The 18201-nt window shown below is 39.6% G+C and overlaps 1 protein-coding gene across 3 annotated transcripts in view; it reads right to left on the bottom strand.

The window, feature by feature from the left end:
- The window catches only part of LOC122037654 (helicase-like transcription factor CHR28), a 46902-nt gene extending 36593 nt beyond the window's left edge, over positions 1 to 10309 (bottom strand). For 2 of the 3 annotated variants that reach the window (XM_042597161.1, XM_042597165.1), the window contains exon 1: positions 10149 to 10309. The gene's annotated coding sequence lies outside the window, so the exon portion shown is untranslated. Of the gene's footprint in view, positions 1 to 460; positions 2904 to 10148 lie in introns of those variants that run through there. The other variant, XM_042597163.1, reaches the window with a different exon arrangement.
- Between the last annotated feature and the right edge of the window lie 7892 nt (positions 10310 to 18201).

Raw genomic sequence — 18201 nt, 5'->3', positions numbered from 1 at the left:
TGTTTCTCGAACTCCAATTGCTCCTACAGTCATACGTCCTGTTCACACCGAGTGCATCATTATTCTCTTTTCACATCCAAAACATAAGTATTCGCTGTATCATGGTAACATTCTAAACTTTTGAATAATTATAAATCCAATGTTAGATTTGCTACAAACAAATGCGTTTTTGAACTCTGAAAACCTACTCTCTTAACAACACCATTTTGCAAGATAACCCGCCGACCACATGAACATGTATCGGCATATTACCCAACACCAAAGCGAAGAAACTAATTAAACAAAGAAAAAAGAGAAATTTCGGTACTTGTCCAAAACTACAAATGGAGCAACGATAAACAAGTTTCAGATCAAATTCATTACAGAGCAGTGATGCTAGTTCAATCCAACAAAATTAAAACTGCATTTTCAAACGGCATGAAGAGAGAAGGAAAAAAACAAAACCAAGATTAGAGCAAACCTTCCGTACACCAAGACTCCCCCGAGTTCTCTCGACGACACACTAATCGGAACCCAAGGATCCCCTCAATCAAAACTCACCTGATCGAATCCGATTTCGACGAGAATCGCACGACCAAGCAAACCCTAAAACCTCGAGAAAATCGAGGTTCAAACAGTGGGTTGACGAGGAAAGATATCGAGATTGAAGTTGAGAGGCGAGAGAGAGATTCTGTCTGACTGGAACTATCGGAGCCGTAGGTTTAGAAGTCCATCCAACATATTGAAATCGAGCAAAGTAGGGTCGTGATAGGATCCAAAGTTGATCGAGCAATCAGATTCGCTCCACATCGCCGTTGATGAAAGATTGAGTTAGGGTGCAGTTGGCGGTCGCTGATTGGAAGAAGGGAAGTTGTGAAATTTCAAAACGTGGAGCAGATCCGAAGAACACCACATGAGGTGTCTGCGGTAAACGACGTGAATTTTAGTCCCTTGATCAGAAAACACGTGTCGTTTTCTACGGCGTGACCGAAACGGCGCGAGACGACGTGATCCCGAACAATCTGAGTCGTCCGTCAGCAACCATGAGCATGGCAAATTCAATATCCAATTCAAATGGTGAAGGAGATAAAATAATTTTTAATCCGATTAAATAATTAGATATGAGTATTTTTAAATATAGGTATAACGTTGATATGGTAAAATTTTACTTATATCATGTCCGATGCTCAAAATATGAGCAGAGATCTTCAAGTCTATATTCAGTTGATCAGGATTTTGATCCTATATAATGATAGATAGATTCAATGATCTAAACAGATGGGAATCATTGAATCCTGCTTATCATTGCCCTTGGTTTAGGAGCGGGCAGGACCAGAGGATCCCGTATAAATGCATGCTCCCCGACTCTCACTTTGTGACTGTGCCTAATTTTCACGATAATAATGATCCGTCATTAAATTTAATTATTTTTCTAATGTAGCAGCACCTATCAAAGTTTTTAAAAAAACTCTAAGCTTCTTTCCCTCTTAAAACCTAAATATTTCAAACAACCATTCAAACTCCCTCATTTCCTTCGGTGCCGCGACTATGCAGAGCTAATGATCACCGTCTTCATCGCTCAACTCCCTCGGTGCTGCATCGCCTCGCTGAGCCTGCATGTCGTTGTTTATCTACAATGTGTGCCCCCATGTATGTATCTTAAACATCTTGTCACTCCATCCAAATGCTACAGTTGATAGCAGATACAATGTCATAGCAGCAATCAAACTGTAGTTACTACAACGTTTTTGTTTGTGATCCTACAAGAACGTTATAGCAACTACAATTTAATATTTTAGTCTAACCACATTGTAGCAGCTATGGTTCTGTAGCTACTACAACTCTCTTAGACTAGAATGTTGTAGCAGCTACCATACTATCGCTGTTACAATGTGCTTAAGCCAAAACATTGCAGTCTAATCACGTTGTAGTAGTTGTAGCTACTACAATATTCTAGTCTAACCACATTGTAGGAGTTATAGTTCTATAGCTACTACAACGTTCTGGTCTAACCACGTTGTAGCAGCTACGATTCTGTGGCTACTATGATGTTCTAGTCTAACCACGTTGTAACAGCTATGGTTACATAGCTACTATAACACTTTAGACCAGCATGTTGTAACAGCTATGAAAAAAATTACTACAACATGCTTAGGCAAGAATGTTATAGCAGATACGGAACCGTAGCTGCTACAATATGCTTAGACCGCACTAATAAATGTTGCACTCATTTTATTATTCAAAACTAACATTATAATAGGGTCTAGTGCTTGATATTAAGTATTTGTTTACATAATTAAATAGCGTCTATGTTAGTGTAAGTCTTAAGAGTCAATCAAGAGTGGATTGACTTAGGACATATTGTGTCACATTTCATTAATAAAAATTAATGGTTATTATATTTATTTCAGATATGTGCCAGATGAATAAATATAATAATGTCCTAGGATAGTATGTTAAAGTCACTATTCTTAACTATTCCTAGTCAACTGGTTAAATTGATAGTAAGAGTCTGTAGATATATATAGACACTGTTCTTAATTATTCCTAGTCAAGCATTAATATGCAAGGATAATATTAATGCATTGAGATTGGCATGTAAGGCAATTGACGACTTAATCCTACAAGTCATGAATATGAGATATCACGTTGACACATGGGTATATATTAGAGAATATGTACTGAATTGACCCATCATGAGAATGTTGCGTGGATCTTTATTAAATATTTTCATAGTGACTATTGGTATGAATAGTCCTTAGGCCTGAAGTCACTACGATTTCCAATATTAAGAGTTGGAGTTGTGTACTTTGGTATCGACAAGCGTCACTTGTAACAAGATAGATTATAAAGTCAATTACTGATATGCAATAAGTTATGCAGAGGAATGTGAGTGATGTAGATGTGATTTATATCTTCCCTATGACGGAAGTGATATCTTTAGACCCCTTGATTAAGTAGGACACAATAATACATGATTATGCTCAAATTAGTCGGTATGAGATATTGAGCATATTTGATTGAATGTGTTTACCTAAGGATCAAGAAATATAAAGATTGATAAGATGATGACACGATCTATGCATTATTGATCAATCTAAATATTAAAGATAGAAAGGCTGAGTCATACAAGATAATAGTCACAAAAAGATTAAGTCAAATTTTGACATTCTCGTCATTTGGGTAGTAATGATACATTGCTAAATGTCACTCATTGTATATCTAAAATGGTTTTAGATGCATTATCAATGTTATGAGAGTCTATTGGGACACACACAAAGAACACGTTGATTTGAAGATGGATTATAGGATTAAGTCTAATCCAAATTTGACTTATTGAGCTAGACTCAAATAAATTTAGACTAGACTAATTGACTTATTGGGTTAATGGTTTACTGGGTTAATGGTTAATCTAATATATTAACATCTAACCCATTAAGATTAATGAATATTAATAGAAATTAATATATCATTAATCAAAAGGAAGATCAAGAGATAACAACTTTGTATATTCATTGGATGAGTACAAAAGTCATTTGTAAAAGTAACCTTTAGGTGAAGTAATGTTTTTGGCAAAGTAACCTTTTAGTGAAGTAACCCTTTTGGTAAAGTAACCCTTTTATGAAATAACCTTATATAAGTGAAGTAACCTTTTGGGTGATAGTGACTTTTTTAGTTTTTGCTCTTCTTCCACTTCTTCTCTTTGCCAAAAATAACCTTGTGTAGTTGCTAGCATAACAAATGTTGTTTCTTCTCCAAGTCATGAGTTCATGAGACTGACAAAAAACATGTTCGTATGGATTCTGTAGAGGCACGGACATGCTGATTGAGTTGAGATCTGCATCTGAATCAAAGTTATTGTTAGGAGTACTAGTTCACGCAACAAAGGTAACTATTCTATCTAATAGAATAGGAAAACGTAATATATAGTATTCACGAGGATCTCTGGAGGAATCATTTTTTCATTGTGTTATGTGTTGTTTTATGCATAAGATCCCTACAGTCTAGTGCTTCAACCTCCTTCAGAAGCTCTATTTCTTGTGTATATCGTAAAAAATTATAATGAAAAATGATGTCCCCTCAGTTTAAGTCATTTATATTATAACTACAACCAAATGAGCGACAGATAGAGTTGATAAGTAGAAGCTCATTTGTTTGAGCCCTAGACATACCATAAAATACAAACATCAAAGGTCTTGTACAAAATATATTTGATAATTGAGACTATCATGCTAAGTGAAGTAACCTTTTGGGTGATAGTGACTTTTTTAGTTTTTGCTCTTCCTCCACTTCTTCTCTTAGCCAAAAATAACCTTGTGTAGTTGCTAGCATAACAAATGTTGTTTCTTCTCCAAGTCATGAGTTCATGAGACTGACAAAAAAACATGTTCGTATGGATTCCGTAGAGGCACGGACATGCTGATTGAGTTGAGATCTGCATCTGAATCAAAGTTACTGTCAGGAGTACTAGTTCACGCAACAAAGGTAACTATTCTATCTAATAGAATAGGAAAACGTAATATATAGTATTCACGAGGCTCTCTGGAGGAATCATTTTTTCATTGTGTTATGTGTTGTTTTATGCATAAGATCCCTACAGTCTAGTGCTTCAACCTCCTTCAGAAGCTCTATTTCTTGTGTATATCGTAAAAAATTATAATGAAAAATGATGTCCCCTCAGTTTAAGTCATTTATATTATAATTACAACCAAATGAGCGACAGATAGAGTTGATAAGTAGAAGCTCATTTGTTTGAGCCCTAGACATACCATAAAATACAAACATCAAAGGTCTTGTACAAAATATATTTGATAATTGAGACTATCATGCTAAGTGGGGCTATCATGCTAAGTGTTTCATCTTCAAAATCAGAAGATTAGATTCACAAGAAAAGATTTTGCATTGATTGTCAGACTTCTAGATCATGGCGATGAAGTCCTTTTACATTTGGATGTCTCCTCCACCCCCACTCTACCTTCAATATTTCATAGATCGGGATTATTCAAAGAATGACATAGAGAACAAGCTGATCAACATCAACAAACAACCAAAACCATTTCCTAAATTTAATATTTTATTTTGACAACTTGTTATTTTATATTTTTTATATGCATGCTATTTAGTACTACTAATAGTATATCTTGACTATGAGTAAAGTCATTATTTGATTGTGTAGATGAATTTAAAGATTTAGATAAATATAATTCATGTAAAGCTGTATATAACTACATGGTGGCAAAAGGTGAATACGCTCGCCCCCAACGCCCCCGCCAACCCATCCCAGGGCCAACACGGAGGAGGTAAATCACGGGCGGCTACTAGCCTTAGAATAGTGACACTGTATATAACTACACGACCCCACAGACGGAGGGCATAGGTGTGATGCTCTCTCAAATGCCCAAGCCACGGGGGTTTAAGGGAAATCAAACTCCAATGCTAAAAGGATTTGCACACCTACTTGCTGTAAGTTGTTAATTTTATTGTAACTTCATTGATTCAAAATTTATAACCATACTTATTATATTGCAGATTTAGATGTGTGAACATGTTAGAATCATAAAGCCACACAAGAATTTTGCCCTTCTAAGAAAATGTCGACGAAACTTGATAATCTCACGTGTATCTACAATAAAAACCATGATTTGTCAATTGTCTTCATCAAAAATAATAGAAATTTTGGTTCCATTAGATTTATAGGAAAATTTGCTATCAATTTATTTCTTAGAAGATGTTGAAGAGTAAATTAATGATCAAATTGCATAAAACTTTATCAATGTTTCTTTTCTTGAGCAGGCAGAGGATGTTCAAGAAGAGCATATAGCAGAGGATGTTCAGGAGGAGCATGTAGCAGAGGATGTTCAGGAACAAGTTGAATGTCAATGTTGTAAAGTACAAGATGATCAACTTGTTGAGGTACATTTTAAAAACTAAGTTAGCGATGGAAGCAAAACAACTAAAACTGGAAAAACAAAATCAATACGGTCGGTTTTACTTGGGTTGGAGCCTTCGGTGACTCCTACTCCAAGACCCAGGTCCTTCAAACATTTCCGATGGGTAATCCACTAATCAACGTTTCTTTACAAAAAAAAATAGGTTGGTAACAAGACTACCAACTTTTGAATATGATATGTAGAAAGAAAGCAAGAATAAAAAACAACAATTATATGTTACCCAAGTCTATACTCGTTTGAGCATGTAGCGGCATCTTGTCATTCTTGTTGTTGGTTGCTACTCGGAATATCGTACTGGTTCCCCTGTATAAAAATTTTGCACAAGTCTTGAACCTTTCCTAACAACCTATTGTGTTTTTTAGAAATTAAATTAAGAATCCCAAACAGAACTTAACATTATTGATTCCAAATTTAATTTATCTGTTCTTAAAGGTTTAGACTTGGATCGCAAATGATGCTTCACATTCTTAATCCAAATCCACCTATGTTATAAATTTGATTAAATATTTTATTTCAAAGATCGACTTCCAGGTTAAACATGGCAAGACACTAGGCCTTCTTGGTTATGGGAATATTTACCACTTCCTAGACAAAGCCTTTCAACGAAATTCAATATTTAATCTCCTTATAGTAACCCAAGGTTTAACCATTAAGAACAATCGAATCACAAGATCGAAAAAACAAAAGAAACACAAACTCGAATCATAAATTCGAAACCTAGAAATGTTAACCTCTTGTGTTTGGTATTTCAAGATCTAAACAAAAAGATGAACTAGTTACGATGCGGAAACTAATAACTAGTTATACCTTTTGTAGCTTATAGACCTCTCAATCTTCTGTCGTATTCCTCATCTTATCTCGGACGTCGTGTGGGTGACGATCTACCGAGATGAGAATCCACCCAAGCTTCCTTCTTCTCCAAGCAAGTTTCGGCCACCAACAATCTTCAAGAGATGAAGAACTTTCGGCCACCAACCAAGCTCCAAGGGATGCTAAGAAACAAAGCCTCCTATCTCTCCTTCTTCCTCTAACAATATCCGGCCACCAACCAAGCTCCTTGAGATGAAGATGCCACTGGCCACACAAGGAAGAAGAATAGGAGAAGGAGAAGGGATGAGGGTCGGCCACCACCAAGGAAGAGAAGAAAGGAATAATAGAAGATATGTTGTTGTGAGGTGAGACACCTCTACCCTCTCTTTTATATTCCTTGGTCTTGGCAAATAAGGAAAGTTTTATAAATAAAACTTCCTTATATTCCTTGCCAAAGTTTAAGAAGAAAATTTTAATTAAAAATTTCTTTATAAACCCTTAATGGCCGGCCACCACCATCTCCTCCAAACAAGGAAAGTTTTAAACACAAAATGAAAACTTTCTAATTTATTTTTGAAAATTTTTAAAATAAAAATTTCTCTTTTAAAATTCCTTTCATGGTTGGTTACAAAAGGAAAGTTTTATAAATTAAAATCTCTCTTTTAAAACATGTGGATGATTACAAAAAGAAAAGTTTTATCAAAAATTAAAATATTTCTTTAAACTATAAATAAAGAAATATATTAAACTCTTTCCTTAATCCTTTGTAGAAAGCTATAAAAGGAAAGATTTAATTTTAAAACTCTCTTTTAAAATCATGTCTTCCACATTAGGAAAGATTTAAATTTAAACTCCCCTTTTATTTTATTTTGGCCGGCCACCTAAGCTTGGGTTCAAGCTAGGGCCGACCACAACTTGACCCATTATGCCTTGATTTGGCTGACCCTAGCTTGGGCTCCAAGCTAGGCTTGGTCGGCCACCTTAAGGTGGGTAAGAAGTTGGGTATAGGTGGGTATAAGACTTTATAAATAAGAGGCTACGACAGGGACTGAGAGGAGGAATTGGTTTTGGTCTCCCGATGAACTTGAGCTTCCCGTGTTCGCCCCGAACACTCAACTCGAGTTCATCAATAATATCTTATCCACTAAAGAGTTATTATTGCACCACCGCACCAATCCTATATTACTATATGGGCTCCTTTTTATCATGAGTATGTTAATCTCCCTGTGTTTAAGATATTGAATGTCCACTAATTAAATGAGTTACTGACAACTCACTTAATTAATATCTAGCTCCAAGAGTAGTACCACTCAACCTTATCGTCATATCGGACTAAGTCTACCTGTAGGGTTTACATGACAATCCTTATGAGCTCCTCAAGGAGAAATCATCAACCTAGATTACTAGTACACAGTTTCATTCTATAATCAACAACACACCATATAAATAATATCATTTCCCAACTTATCGGACCTATTGATTTAATGAGCTAAATCACACCCTTTGATAAATTAAATAAATAAGTATTAAGTATATGTGCTTGTTATTATATCATGATTAAGAGTGCATACTTCCATAATAACAGAGGTATTGTTCTTTTATACAGTCAGTATAAAAAGAAACTACCTAAAATGGTCCTGCTCAATACACTCAGAGTGTACTAGTGTAATTTTACAGTCAAGATAAACTAATACCAAATTACACTGCGACTATTCCAATGGTTTGTTCTTTTCCATCTTAGTCAGGAGCTACTTTTTATAACTTATAAGAAACTGATAACATGATCTTCTGTATGTGACACCACACACCATGTTATCTACCATATAAATTAATTGAACAACTACACTTAGCATATATATGTAGACATTTGACCAATTTGATTCTTTATTTCAAATAAATATTTACAAAAAGCTAGGTTTTTAGTATACACTCTAACACTTGTGTCATTGAGGCTTGAATGCAGTAAAGTAGTAGTGTACAATCGGAGCAAACAGATGGTCGAGGAAGTACGTCAACAAGTTTTATTTTAGTTTATACATTTCGCTGGTTGAACAGGACTTTTAAAGACTATTGAGGGTGCCTACAACCTCATTTGAGGTGCCTCCAACTTCAAATGCGTACGTCAACAAGTTTTATCAATGCGTATGATGTCAATGATGCGTCCTGGTCACCCCTGACGCCAGTCAGTCATCTCACGTATAAATGGTGAGACCGAGTGGGTAGGGTTGTGACAACCGTGCACTCTATCGTCACTGCTCCTGATGAGTGACCGAGTGGACGGGATGCTGTCGGAATACACCTATCCTCCTACCCCAAATCATAAATGGGGGAGCGCAATGCTCTCATCTCCCGGTACACGATGACGGGGAGGAATCTCTGCCGGCTATCACGCTGCGTCACACTACCCAAGAGCGGACCAACGGAGCCAAACAAAGTCCCTACTACAACATATTCTGCCTGAATCGACCACTAACCCATGAGTGGTGATGTGTGCAGATCCATGTAACTGGCGATGTGCTCAACAATAATGGAGTCATTTATCGCGGTGCAATATCCTCATCATCATAAATATCCATCGTCGTATAATATGGGTACCACAGTATCAGTGAGTCAAATCCACGGATCTAGGGTATACCGATCCTCTATGGTAAAACAACCTAGATCCTAAACATATCCTCCTTCTATAACATATGTATCAACAATATACACAGATCAAAGAATCAGAGTCTAGGTGCACGAATCAGATATGATATACAAATAGAGGTACACTAGTCAGGTATGGTATAAAAACCTAGGTATCGGATAATCTAGATACACCTGCCAGAAATAAAATCCAGAACCTAGTCCCAACCTCAGTAGAGCATGGTATGTCACTTACTCTAGGAACTAAGGTACTCTGGTGGCAATAAACTAAACATGGATGACAACAACTACCAACAGATAACGCTACGGTATCAAACCGTGACATAACAAAGCAAACATGATCATTGCTTGGCTATAAAAATACTATGCATATCCAATAGACAATATCATAAAGATAAGTCAAGAGGTACCCGCCTCCAATCGATAAGGTCCAATCCGATCCAAATTTGACGTCGAGATACTCATCTCGAATCAACCTCTTGTAATCACATTTTACAATTAATTATATCATTAAATCAAAATGACCAAATCCTAAACCTATTAGAAATAAATCATAGTGAATCAATCCAATAGATCCACATCCCCTTCACAATTCACCACATATCACCAATTCCAACACATAAGCAATTATGTATGTACCAATTCCTACCTAAATCAATATGTATCATAATCATGTTCCTTACCTAAATTCACATGATCATCTAACCAAATCCTCCAATTCGGAACATGATCTACAACCAATATTCAAATACATCTAATCCTTACCTCAAATCACAGCTGTGCTGGATGGGAGGGTTGCTGTTGGGAACCAGGTGTCGCTGGACAAGAATAGCAACCTCTCAGCAAAGACTTCTTGACTCTTCCTCTCCAAATCTCGTACCCTTGATCCACAACCAGGAGGAAGAACATACACAACAAAGAAACACAACAGGAAGAAAATCAGAGGAGAAGATCACTGATCCACTGCAAAGTTCTGCTGCTGGACCCGGGTGGCAGAAATGACTGTCGGATCCCAAAAAACACCACAGATCACCACTTCCTCACCAACCCATAACCTTCTTCCTCTCCACTGGTCGGAGGTGATCAAGAATCCATCGACAGTGCTAGGGTACGGTGAAGTCAGCTGCCGGTGCTAGGGCACAGCGAAGAGGTTCTGTGCGTCGGCGTCGGCGCGATCGGGTGACTGTGAACCCAATCTAGGGCATAGCAGTGGTTGGCGTCGCTAGAGGGGAGAGGGATCGGGGCTACTCCGTGCGGCGCCGATCTAGGGCAGAGGTGTCGTGAGGGAGGAGGAAGAGGGATCGGCCAGGGCTAGGGCTCGGATGTCGGCGGATCGGGCGCAGGGGAGAGAGATCGGCAATGGGCGACTCGGCCAACGGTGGCTCGCGAGATCGCTCCGCAAAAGCGACTGTCGGAAGAGGAGAAGAGTCAGGCGGAGGCGAGGCTTTCCCTTAGCTCTCGTCGGTCGGCGGCAGAGAGAGTGAGAGCGTTCGCGTGAGGGAGATAAGGAGAGAATCGGCGCCGATTGGAGGAGAAGTTAGGGCAGGGAATCGGCGGGGAAAGAGGACTCGACGCGAGTTCGGGGAAGGAAACGAAGGAAAATAGAAAATAAAAAAAAGAAAAAGAAAAGGAAATAAATAAAAATAAATATTTCCTCGCTTAAAGGGGTAGTCTAAACAGGTTTTTCCGGGCTCCATTTTTTTTTTATCCCCTTAAACTCATCCATACGAGCTCTGAAAAATTTCTGAAAAATTTCTAAAAATTCCAGAAAATTCCCTTATCATTATTCGCCATTTTTTCGGTATTTTACATTCTCCCCCACTAATAAAAATTTAGTTCCCAAATTTTGTTATCTATCATCAGCAAGTACTAAAAATAGACAGAAAGTATAAATGTTGAACGGTAACTGAATCACCTACCTCAAATGAAAAGATGGGGGATATCGAGCTCAGATAGTATCTTCGAGCTCCCAAGTAGCCTCATCGTCTGAATGACGTCGCCATCATCCTACTTTATACAGTCGGATAGTCTTGTTCCACAACTAACGCTCCTTCCGGTCCATAAATCCATACCAGAATCTCTTCATAAGTGACGTCAGGTTGAACTGAAACTGAGATATCTGTCAGCACATGCATCGGGTCAGGTACGTATCTCCTCAGTATAGATACGTGAAATACATCGTGAACGCCTGCTATGGACGGTGGTAGTGTCAGACGGTAAGCTACCGCTCCAATCCTTTCCAAGATCTGAAAATGTCCAATGTATCGCGGAGCTAGCTTACCTCTGAAGTCAAATCTCTTCACCTTTTCGTGGGTGAAACCGCAGTAAACACAAGGTCGCCAATAAAGAACGCTAGGTCTCATGCGGCCCCCTCGATCAAAGATAACACTCGTGATCCCGCTACTTCATTATTCTCCGTCTCGACAATGGCTGCATCAAATCCTCTTCGCTCGTAGGCCATGAACCTGCAATAACCGGGCCTCCCAACTTCATCCCAGGTGGTGTCCGATACATCACCATACAACGCTTCAACCTGGTCATCCCATATCCGAACGAAGTCATGTTGTGGGGCAACTTACCAACCCAGATGGTCCTCCAACGCCACGAACCATAACACATGACCAAAGAGTCCTCTAAAGTCTGAATGGTCCGCTCCGATCGTCCATCCGGCCTCGTGATGGAAATGCATCGAAAACTGAGACGCAGGCCTGTCTCAAGATTTCCGCCAGAAACGTAGACGTGAACTGGTGGATCTCATCCAAATGATACTCAACCAACACCAGTCTCGATAATCTCCGACAATACAGAGTCTGCTAATCGATCCAAAATCAGCCTCCTCCTGATCGCTAAGAAGGAGCTGATTTTGGTTAATCGATCAACCACACCAAATCGTGTCACGACTCGCCGGTGTCCCTGCAACCCTACCACAAAGTCCATAGTAATGTGATCCCACTCACCAGAATAGGAATCCATCAAGTAATCCAAACAGGGTTCCCTCTCAAAAGTTCTACCACCGCCGACGGAGCAGACATCTCGCTGCTACAAATTCGCGATGTCTTTTCATACCGCTCCACCATATGCACCAAATCTCTTGCAGACATTACCAAAATACCGGTGGATAGCAACGAGAAACGATGAGCCTCCCTCAAGTAGCTCCTCGTGGGAAGACCCAGAGACCGGAGAGGCACGATAATCCGTCTCGGCATATATAATATTCTCCTTATCTCGCGGGAACTTTGCCTACTACTCCGAAAAGCTATTTGCCGCCATAATAAACCGCAAATGTCGATCACTGCCAAAATGCCTCCTGATCTCACCCGACGACGATCGAGCAACTATGGTAACAAAACACCGCCTCGTCCGCCCCGCCTCAAGGCCCAAATTGAGAACTTTAATCAAGTCCGAACTATAACTCTCGCGGGCACGCCAAAGTCCCTCTCGACTTCCTGCAATAAGTGCATCTAAATCACATTAGCTTTTCCTGCAATAGTTAACGACAATCATAATCTTTAGGAATTTCATCTTTCCTCACGGAGATTAAGTTTTTTCTAAGTGAACAGATATTCGAGACTCTACGGTCATGAGAATTCCACCCCAGAATGCCGCATGACAATGCCTTCCAAATCTTCAAGGCAAAATACGGCGATCAACGAGCAACTGCTGCACTGTAGTTCTCATGCTCCTTCAACTACCTAGCAGAGATTACCGTCAGGTCAGAGCAAAATGGCTTCAAACCCGTAGAGACGCGGCCGATGCCGCAGCAATTAATCCATCTCTCCGTATAAAACTAAAAATCGTACTCGACACCATCTCCGGGCTCAGCCTCTGAAGCCGGGTCTCGCATCCAAACACCAGTGAATCTCCGTCACTCTTTCCTTGTCAGCGTAAGTGACATAAAGAACGCTGTGAGAAAACCCCCAACGAGTCTTCCTAATAATCTGAAGTCGACAAAGGGAGTCATGCCTACCCATCACCATGGCAACCCCAATTGGTAACTCTATCTCCATGAACCACCAGATACCCTTACTGGTGACCGCAGGTCTCCAACATCCTGCTGTGAGACTACCAAAATACGACCATCGATCCTCACACATAGATATTTTCGTTAAAACATCTCTAGAACTATGCGAAGATGGTGTACGTGACTCACCTCAGACCCTAAATAGATCACAACATCGTCAACAAGACAATGGAAACCGATCCAAACATCCTAGGGATACCCAAATCATCGAGTCCATGCTAACATCTAGGACATCGCAAGCCATAATGGTAAAACCAAGACATATAATGTTCGTATCACAGACATTCCTAACCATAAGATCCTCAACACAATAGATCCGATCACCAACGTATATAAATCAACAAAGAACAGAGTCCTCCAAGGTGAGATAACGCCCATCACACGGAATACCATATATACGAGAGCAACGCCCACCACAAATAATCCGAAATTATGTATCTACAATAACATGGGAGCAATGCCTCGCCATACAATTCATTATGTGAGAGCTACGCCCACCAACAATACATAAGTGCCCAAAGCACCTAACTATCTAGCTAGAGACTGCATAAGGTCACTTTACCATAGGTCACTGTGGTTAGCCTAGGGTATAGCAACCTAGTAAGCGAATCAAATCCATAGCCAACTCTATCATCATCCTAGTGGGTCAGTCACCCACTAATAGGAGAAGTAGTTGACAGGGTAATACAAACAATAACATAATGTAGACATCAAACATTCTATATTCAACATAGGTAGAATTCTCATGATTCTACCAGCCATACACCTGGCACACGTGCACACACAACATAGGTATGATCAACATAATCCTCCAATTAGTGCACACCCAACATACTCACAATATAGGTGTAAATCACCGTGATACCTCCAACAATGCATACCGAAACCCATGTGCATATATCATCGAGAAATCAATAATAATTTCAAACAACACTACAATGATGTGATATACACACATACGCTAAGAGTATAATCAATATATACTTCCATTAAAGTATTACCAAACCAACAGACCTTTACAAATCACATATATCAATAAATACCCCGTATACTACACAAAACACATATGTACATATCACAACACCGATGTAGTCGACAAGATACTTCCAATATGACACTCACACCCATGTACACATACCACGACACATATTTACATCGATAAGATACCTCCAATATGTCAATCAGGCACGTACAGCTAACTCAACAACTATAATCCACAAGGAACCTACAATAACCATATCAAAATGAGAATACTCACACTACCTGTAAATGAACTATCCATCATAGAACTCCTACAACTCATAACAATCATTCGTACATGAAACAAAGATAGGAATAATCAACATATTTGACCCAATCAACCTGGTATTCCTATGCTACCTTCTAAGTTATCCAACTAGGTACATACCGTCTAAAACTAAAGTACCCATGGAATAGGATACATCGATGCTCTATAGACTGACCAAAATCGACAATGATATACGATCAACTCAGTCTTTTCCACGTCAGTACAAAACATGTATTCAAATGTGCTCTAGATACCAAACTAAGCACAAACAACCCAACTCGACAAACGTAAATCAGTCTTCTACTGACCGATCTAACAAGAGTAAATTAATATTTACTGATGAAAATTTACTAAGATAAAATATTATACTAATGGCTAGGTCAACAAAAAGATATAGATACTATCCACTACCCAGCTAATAATAGCAGAGGCTGGTATGTGCCTTAATCTGTTATCCAACTAGTAATAACAGAAGCTAAAAACTACTGGTGTATGATATGATAAATCACCAAAAACTGTAACCCTTAATCTCTATCAAGATCGATCATCATCAGGGTTTTACCAAATACATAAAATATATGCTATCTCAACTAGACAGGTACTAGTAAAGAGTGCTAATACATGTCAAGTATGTACAGTCAACAGTAAGTATATACTACCGTAAAGGTATAATAACGAAGATATCAACATACCCTACAAATTAAGACGTCTGCCATCGCCAGTCCCAAACCAAAAGTCACATCGAGAAAGCAAAACACAAATCCTAAACACAGGAAAATAAGACTGTAGTTTCCGATCTTTGATACCAAATAAATTGGTATCGATAACTGAAAATCCAGAACACATACCAAGATCGTGATACCGCTTCCCGATACCACTGAATTGTCACGCCTGAAAATCCCTCGTCCAAGAATTCTCGAAGACCTCCTCGTAGGATGGGACAATCAAGCATTTATACAAAGCCTGTAATATATATACTCACCAACACAAGCCTAATACTAACAAATAAATAAGTAACAACCATTTGAAGAGAGCATGTAGCAACCACCTGGCCACAAAACCAAAGCACAACGAAAATACCGTAAACCAAATACAAAACTAAGACACGGATCGCTAGCTTGGCCAGGCTTACACAACCATCAACCAATACAAATACACCTTTAAACAAACAGAACACAAGCTAACACACAAGTTCATATACCAAAATAAAGTAAACAAATGCGAGATGATCTTCTCCAGTGACGTGGGGACCAAGCAGACAGATACTCCATGCACTCCATAAACAACTGGGCACCGAAAATATAGAGTCCACTTCAAGAGTCCAACAACCTTAATACCAATTGGGACATGCCTAGTAAGATATATCTAACAAAGAATAAATACGAATACAACTTCCAATCACATATATAGAAAGATGGAAAACTGAAGGCAATTGAGGAAGTCAGACTCACCGTAGAACCCTATCTGAACAAAAGGATCACAACCTAAAGAAACCTAACCGCATGACAAGTCAAACATATGCACCAACCAAAAATGCAGCAAATAAAATGCAGCAAACACAAACACATTAAGAAATAAAATGCATCAATGTATGATGCCAATGGATGCTCGTCACCCCTAATGCCGTGAAGTCATCTCACGATAAATGGTGAGACTATGGGTGGTCGACAACTGCAGCCCCTCGCTGGCCACCGCTCCCGGCGAGTGACCGAGTGGACGGATGCCGCTGTGAGTACACCCATCCTCCTACCCCAAATCATAAATGGGGGAGCGCAATGCTCTCATCTCCCGGTACACGATGACGGGGAGGAATCTCTGCCGGCTATCACGCTGCGTCACACTACCCAAGAGCGGACCAACGGAGCCAAACAAAGTCCCTGCTGCAACATATTCTGCCTGAATTGACCACTAACCCATGAGTGGTGGTGTGTGCAGATCCATGTAACTGGCGATGTGCTCAACAATAATGGAGTCGACTATCGCACAACATGTAATCATGATGCATGACAATATCCTGATCATCATAGAAAAATCCATATATATATAATATGGGTACCACAATATCAATAAGTCAAATTCACGGATCCAGGGTATACTGGTCCTCTATGGTATAACAACCTATATCCTAAATATATCCCCCTCCATAACATATGTACCAACAATATGCACAGATCAAAGAAAAAGGGTCTAGGTACACAAATCAGATATGATATACAAATAGAGGTACACAAGTCAGGTATGGTATAAAAACCTAGGTATCAGATAATCTAGATACACATGCCAGAAAATAAAATCCAGAACCTAGTCCTAACCTCAGTAAGGTATGGTATGTCACTTACTCTAGGAACTAAGGTACTCATGGTAATAATCATGAAACATAAACATGGATACATAACAAATGGCCAACAGATCATGCTATGGTATCAAACCGTGACATACCAAAGCAAACATGATCATTGCTTGCAGCTATAAAATACTATGCATATCCAATAGACAATATCATAAAGATAAGTCAAGAGGTACCCGCCTCCAATCGATAAGGTCCAATCCGATCCAAATTTGACGTCGAGATACTCATCTCGAATCAACCTCCTGTAATCACATTTTACAATTAATTATATCATTAAATCAAAATGACCAAATCCTAAACCTATTAGAAATAAATCATAGTGAATCAATCCAATAGATCCACATCCCCTTCACAATTCACCACATATCACCAATTCCAACACATAAGCAATTATGTATGTACCAATTCCAACCTAAATCAATATGTATCATAATCATGTTCCTTACCTAAATTCACATGATCATCTAACCAAATCCCCCAAGTCGGAACATTAGTAACAACCAATATTCAAACACATTTAATCCTTACCTCATATCACAGCTGTGCTGGATGGGAGGGTTGCTGTTGGGAACCAGGTGTCGCTGGACAAGAATAGCAACCTATCAGCAAAGACTTCTTGACTCTTCCTCTCCAAATCTCGTACCCTTGATCCACAACCAGGAGGAAGAACATCACAACAAAGAAACACAACAGGAAGAAAATCAGAGAAGATCACCCATCCACCCGCAGTTCGTGGGTCACGGACCCGGTATGTAAATGGACCTGGTTTGATCCAAAACACCATAGATCACCACTCTCACCAACTGTGAATCCTTCTTCCCTTCCACCGGGTCGGAGGTGATCAAGAATCCATCGACAAAGGTTAGGGCACGGTGAAGTCTACTGCTTGGTGCTAGGGCACAGCGAAGAGGTTCTGTGCGTCGGCGTCGGCGTGATCGGGTGACTGTGAACCCAATCTAAGGCACAGCAGTGGTTGTCGTCGCTGGAGGGGAGAGGGATCGGGGCTGCTCCGTGCGGTGCCGATCTAGGGCAGAGGTGTCGTGAGGGAGGAGGAAGAGGGATAGGCCAGGGCTAGGGCTCGGATGCCGGCGGATCGGGCGCAGGGGAGAGAGTTCGGCAATGGGCGACTCGGCCAACGGTGGCTCGCGAGATCGCTCCG

The sequence above is a fragment of the Zingiber officinale genome, unplaced genomic scaffold, assembly GCF_018446385.1.
Source record: "Zingiber officinale cultivar Zhangliang unplaced genomic scaffold, Zo_v1.1 ctg71, whole genome shotgun sequence".
Lineage (NCBI taxonomy): Eukaryota > Viridiplantae > Streptophyta > Magnoliopsida > Zingiberales > Zingiberaceae > Zingiber > Zingiber officinale.
Note: the sequence above shows the minus strand (reverse complement) of the source record. Positions and strands in the feature narration are given on the sequence as shown.